Below are 7,040 nucleotides of genomic sequence, written 5' to 3' on the forward strand. Positions count from 1 at the left end.
GTTTTACCACCGTTTATGGTTTTTGTTTACAAATATTCTTCGTCTCCTCTTCAGTTTATACACTTATTAACATTAAAAACTTTTTTTACAAACAAATAATTGTATCACTCCTTGTATATTAACAAGACTTTCGGTTATTTATTAAGTTCAAAAGTTTATTGTCAAAATTATTTAAAGTAAGATCACTCATCCTTAGAAGTACCTAAATACTAGTATAACAACGTCCTCTGCCTGACTTCGTCTGTAAAAGACATGGTCTATCAAATTCCCTCTAATTCTACAACTCGAGAGTCTACTACTCTCTCTACTACTAAGTTGACCCTATATTTTTCTCTTCTCCCAGGTTCTTCTTCCCCCCTTTTCTACGTCCTCCAGTACTCGCGTGTCTACGTCTGTCTCTCTTGTCTATCCCTGCTCGACCTTTTCTGTACCGGCGAGACACCACTGTTCTCATCCTTGCTAACAGAATAACAACAAAATAAAATTCACGTCGGTACGTTTTACTCTTAACGGAGTCCTACGGTCGAACAAAGATACTTCGTACCAGTTTACCTCTGGGTAGCGTATGTTGATCAGTTCTACTGGGATGTGCGGCACGGCTGACCTCAGTTACTCCATGAAAAGGGGTGATGTACCTGATGTTTCATGAAACTTCTAGACCTTCTAAGGTTGTTTTGGTTGATTCAAAAAAATCACTGGTTTTATTTGTCGTTACAAGTCTAGGTTAATGAATAAAGTACAAAATTTTATTTACCACTTACAATAATAACATAATTATAGCGAGGATATGAGGAACTTCCCAGCATGCAATTTTAACCAATGACATATCACTGGAAAGACCAGGATGTCCTCTGTACAGTACATCAGGGATTGATAGAGTAGCTCAAAAGAGTCAAAGGAGATGCATGTAAAAAAAATGTCCACTACAGTTTCAATGGGCTGGGTCCCAGGAGGATATATATATATATATATACTGTATATATATATATAAATATATAATTTCTCCTGTACATCAACCAACCAATATATTTAAATAGGATTATTCGATCCATGGACTTGGTTTGCAGTGATAACCGCATGGCAATAACCTTATATTTTATTTTAGTGACCAGCACAAATTATGATTTTCCTCTACTGACATTTTGAATCCACAACTCAATATTGATGATTGCTTTCTGTTTACATTTGAATACACAGGGGCAATCCATCATCTGCGTTTACACATCACATACATGTTCCTGTTTTATTTTAACCAAAAAGTAGTTTTAGAGCATCTTCAGGGCAAGCAGCACTACGTCACATCCTGCCCAAAAGGACGGCCCCGCCCACTGAAGAGTGAAAACAAAGCATCAGCGCATCATGTCTAAAATCTGATATGCACTTAGAAAAGGACAGTAAAAGAAACAATCTAACTCAGAGATGACAGTATATGTAAAAGCCTGCTGCCTGCAACTCGTTCAGACCATATACAGTCTATGGTTCAGGCTGACCGGACACCTCATTGGCCAGCATGATCAGAAACTTGCTAAAATGCTATCTCATTTCCTGGTTTTGGTACCCATTCTACCGTCCCTGCAGCACTCTTTGACCAATAGGAATCAAGCTCACCAGACGTTCGGCCAATCTAATTCGGCGTCTCTTATCCTCCAGCTGAGAAAGTATAAATGACCCCGCCTAGAAAAAGGCATCAGTTGCTTCTCACACTGGACTCATAAATGCCCTGTTGCGAGAGCTAACTTTTCCTCTTTTTAATCAAAACTCAGAACTTCTCAACTTTAAAAAAAACAACATGGTAAGTGTAAAAATATACGTTTTCTTAACTTATATTGTGTACATGAACGTGTGATTTCACGCGGCGACCAAACTAGGTTAACTAACTAACTAACTGTTAAGGAGTGGCATATGCCTGCTGTCTACAGTCTAAAAAAAAAAAGCCTTTAACGTGTTGGATTAACGTTTTCGTTTTAACTGTAATATTGGTAAAATATGTGTCAATTTGACAGGGCACAGTCCACATTCAAGTTTGCTCTTGGTTTTTTCTTGTCTGTACATTGACCCATTTGTTGGCAGAGGATAGTGTGCTTTCAGCCTCTTATACCCACTGTTTGAAGAGGCTGGTCTTTATGAAACGGCAACCTCTGGATTTTCAGACAAACCCTGATCACTAAAAGCATAATGGGGCCTTTTATATTTTATGATATATATATATATATTACAAGTAAGGAACAAGAGCTGTATTTGGTTTGGTTTTAGGAAAAGTATTATCAACACTGTTTTCTTTCAGGTTATGTGTGAATAATTAGCCTCTGTTATAAATAGCCTATTCTCAAAGGGTTATCTGTTCCTAGGCTTAATGTGTACTTCCTAACAGGTGACTTTGGTCATGATGATCTGGTTCTTAACAAAGGAGACTTGTTTTCCTAATTTAAATATTGAAATATCTTTAGAGCAGCCCTCAACATGTGATGAGTTGCCTTCAGCATCTCATTTGTGAAACTAAGCACAAGTGTGAGCCAACCACACCTTTTTTTAAACAAAAAAAAATACATCAAGTTATAGTGCCATAACAACTTCCTTTTTCCACAGCGTGAGTGTATTTCCATCCACGTCGGCCAGGCTGGAGTCCAGATTGGCAATGCCTGCTGGGAGCTTTACTGCCTGGAACATGGGATCCAGCCGGACGGACGGATGCCCAGTGACAAGACGATTGGAGGAGGAGACGACTCCTTCAACACCTTCTTCAGTGAGACTGGAGCTGGAAAGCACGTCCCCAGGGCAGTTTTTGTGGATCTGGAGCCCACTGTCATCGGTAAATTCTCACTACAAAAAAGCAACAATGCTGATTTGGTGTCGATTACTCCACCTCTTAGTCAAACCCTTAAATATATGCATATTCCCCTTTTTATAGATGAGGTGCGCACTGGGACCTACCGCCAGCTGTTCCACCCTGAGCAGATGATCACTGGCAAGGAGGATGCTGCCAACAATTACGCCCGAGGACACTACACCATCGGCAAGGAGGTCATTGACCTGGTGATGGACAGGATCCGCAAACTGGTGGGTATATTCAGAACTTTAAAATATTAAATTAAATTGAATAAATCAGTTTTAATGCCAAGAAGGTTGTCGCATAAAAGGAATTCAAGCGGATACTCCTGCCCCATTGTTCTGACCACACCCATCTTCAAACTCTGCCTTCATTTTAACCTATACTGCACATCTGGAATGGTTTTGATTAGTCATATGCTGCAAACACAATAGCTTTTTCTCGTGACTGCTTTTAAAGCAAGAAAGAGAAACCCTGGCTCTATACCAAGTTAATAACCAATGTTGTAGGATTTCCTGAGTATGTTGAACTCTTACAACAGTGCCCTCAGGCACATTTTGCCTGAAAAAGCTTTGCCAGGATTACGCACACTGACTCACCAGCTGAAAACAATATCAGTGTCTCTGACACAGCTGGGAAAAAGCTGAACAGTGTTTCCAGACGTTCTTTATACTCTGAACTTCAGTACTTTTCATTCTCTTTGTTTCAGAGTCAGTCTAAAAGATGTGTAACGCGTAAATGTGATCATTGTCTCTCCCTCTGTTTTCAGTCTGACCAGTGCACCGGTCTTCAGGGTTTCCTGGTGTTCCACAGCTTCGGAGGGGGCACCGGCTCTGGTTTCACCTCCCTGCTGATGGAGCGTCTGTCCGTCGACTACGGCAAGAAGTCCAAACTGGAGTTCTCCGTCTACCCAGCTCCCCAGGTGTCCACCGCTGTGGTGGAGCCCTACAACGCCATCCTCACCACCCACACCACCCTGGAGCACTCTGACTGTGCCTTCATGGTAGACAACGAGGCCATTTATGATATCTGCCGTAGGAACCTCGATATCGAGCGTCCCTCTTACACCAACCTGAACAGGTTAATGAGTCAGATTGTGTCCTCCATCACTGCCTCCCTTCGCTTTGATGGTGCCCTCAATGTTGATCTGACAGAGTTCCAGACCAACTTGGTGCCCTATCCCCGTATCCACTTCCCTCTGGCCACCTATGCCCCTGTTATCTCTGCAGAGAAAGCGTACCATGAGCAGTTAACCGTGTCAGAAATCACTAATTCCTGTTTCGAGCCAGCCAATCAGTTGGTGAAATGTGACCCAGTCACGGTAATACATGGCCTGCTGCCTTTTGTATCGTGGTGATGTCGTTCCCAAAGACGTGAACGCTGCCATTGCCACCATCAAAACCAAGCGCTCCATCCAGTTTGTGGACTGGTGCCCCACTGGTTTCAAGGTGGGCATCAACTACCAGCCGCCCACTGTAGTTCCTGGTGGAGACCTGGCCAAGGTCCAGAGGGCTGTGTGCATGCTGAGCAACACCGCTGCTATTGCAGAGGCCTGGGCTCGGCTTGACCACAAGTTTGATCTGATGTACGCTAAGCGTGCCTTTGTGCACTGGTATGTGGGTGAGGGTATGGAGGAGGGAGAGTTCTCTGAGGCCAGAGAGGACATGGCCGCTCTGGAGAAAGATTACGAGGAGGTTGGAGCTGATAGTCAGGGGGATGAGGATGAGGAAGGAGAGGAGTATTAGAAAGGCAAACATTCCGATGTATTAATCTCTGTGCCTTTTTATCAATGTTCAGAAAATAAAATCTGTTTAACTGAATGTATTGTTTGCACTTTTTTTACACACTCACTGTACTCTCATAATCTGCCTAAAATACTTTAAACAGTATATTCACTCAATGGTCAGGTCATTCTAAAAATGTTTTCATAATAAAGATCTTGCACATTTTAGTCACGTGGGGGGTGGGGCAAGTGTTCGACAGGTTTTCCAACAGAACTAGCATTGTCAAAATACTCTAAATTACTTTTACTGCATAAGATTATTTCAATATATAATTTTCACCTTTAAATGTCCATCTGCTTTTCCCTAAATGTACCCAATTGTTAAAAATCAGAAATCAACCAAGGTAAGTATTTTAACTCAAGAGGACATACTTTAACAACATTACTTTTTTTGTAATTTCATAATTCGATTCAATATTTAGAGGAAAATATTGCACATTATTAATACAATGTAAAATGGACGAAATATAGATTAATCCATATGGTGGTATTTTAACTTTAATAACAAACAAAAATTGCATAAGTCTTTATAATTCAATATTATAAAATGGGCGAATCTGAGGTTATTATTTTAACCTAAATTCGAAATGTTTGTATTTTTATAATATCCTGCAATCTTATTTTCTTTTACTTACATATAATGCTGAATCATTTGTTTATTTACGTATGTGTTGGCTATTTACATTTACTTGTGGCTTACTTGCCGAAGTGCCCTTGAGCAAGGCACCTAACCCCCAACTGCTCACTGGCGCCGGCTAGATTGGCTGCCTCCGCTCTGATCTCTCAACTGCATGTGCATGTGTGCATGATTGTATATGTATGTGCATGTTCTAAAAAAAAGTGTTTACTGTGACCTGTATAAAAACGCGTGTGTACGACAGAAAGTGAATTTCCCCCTCGGGGGATTAATAAAGGTCCTTCTTCTTCTTCCATGGATTTAGACAGAATTTGTATAATTTAAAATGAAGTCTGGACGACCACTTTTCTTAGACTATTACTTCTAATTATAGAGACATTTTACATCACCAAGGTGACGTCCGATATAGCCTACTCTCAAACCCACTGCTGCTGACACCAGTATAAGAAAGAAACAAGAAAGCAACATTTTAACGCTAAAGTTAAATGTTGGGTATGGAACTTGTCCATTGCATTAGGATGAATTGTGTTTTCCTGAATATTATTTTCCATTCCTCCAAAGCATGACAGAACTCGTGTCTATATTATCCTCGAGCTTCATCGTTAATGTTATCTGTAACACCTGCGAAGAACATCAAAAGGTTTTCCTTCAACCAATAGGAAGGAAGCTCTTGTGACCTCGGCCAATCAGATCCATCTGCTCTCCCCTCCTTGTAGCCTAACTTAACTTCTGTATAAATCGCCTCGCATAGCTAACCTGGTGATAGCATCTCACGCAGCACTCCTTGAAGCGCAGCTGTGAGAGTTAATTCAGTCTCTTAATCCTGTTTTCCAGCCCTCGACACACAGCAACAGGAAACATGGTGAGTATGGAACATTTAAAAAGTGTTATGTTAAATTAAACCAGCCACATAGAGCACATGTCATGAATTATAATTGTAATCAATTTATATTGATGGCACAAGCTAATTGCAGAACTTTTAACATGAGCTAACAATGCCTCCAGTGAAAGGTCTGCTAACAAAGTTGTATGCAAACTTTTTAAATGTGACTTTATTTAGGGTTTTTGTGTATTTTTTTCAAACAGAGAGCGAGGAGCTTTTTGAATTACATTTTTGGGCATTTAAAAAAAATCCTTCCCTGTCTTTGCAGTGTGAACAATGACCCAGTTAGAGTATATACGTATTCTGGTCACACCCCTGCTTAACTGCATATTTTAAAGGGCCTTGCTGCCACCCGTGGGTTTCCAAATAAATGTACGATCAGACACTTTAAGCTGTATTGTTTAACAGATTATACTACTGGTTTAAAAACTGCATGTGTGTGGGAAAAATATGACCACAGCTATGTCTTGTAGGTAGACTAAACATGATGTCCCTCTAAAGATATTTAATGTAATATAATCTCAACATGCGAAAAATTGTTGCCTGTATGTTTTATTTCTTGTATACATGCATCAATATCTCACATGCACTTGTTTTATTGCACTATTTCATATCTTTCTTTTTCTTAAGTACTGTGCATGAATTACAGTGTTAAAGGAGCCTGAGATTTAGGATTTGCATTGGCAACAAGCACGCTGTTGTGCTTATGACAATAAAGCCTTTAGATCGTGTTCTGCCTTAATCATATTTTATGCACAGACAATCGGTTATGTGTTTGTCTTGATGAACTGATTCCTTTTCATGGCTGTAAATACATGTGAAACATGCGTCAACTGACTCGGTCATTATGTTGTTGTATCTATTCTTCACAAAGGATCCTTTCATTTTAAACACCCCCCACCCCCCCCAC

The 7,040-nt window shown here is 40.3% G+C and overlaps 1 pseudogene; it reads left to right on the top strand.

The window, feature by feature from the left end:
• The first annotated feature begins 1,709 nt into the window (after positions 1-1,709).
• Positions 1,710-4,647, top strand: LOC104967020 (tubulin alpha chain-like; annotated as a pseudogene).
• The last annotated feature ends 2,393 nt before the right edge of the window (positions 4,648-7,040 follow it).

Source organism: Notothenia coriiceps, unplaced genomic scaffold (genome assembly GCF_000735185.1).
Source record: "Notothenia coriiceps isolate Sejong01 unplaced genomic scaffold, NC01 NC01_scaffold00037250, whole genome shotgun sequence".
Classification (NCBI taxonomy): Eukaryota; Metazoa; Chordata; class Actinopteri; order Perciformes; family Nototheniidae; genus Notothenia; species Notothenia coriiceps.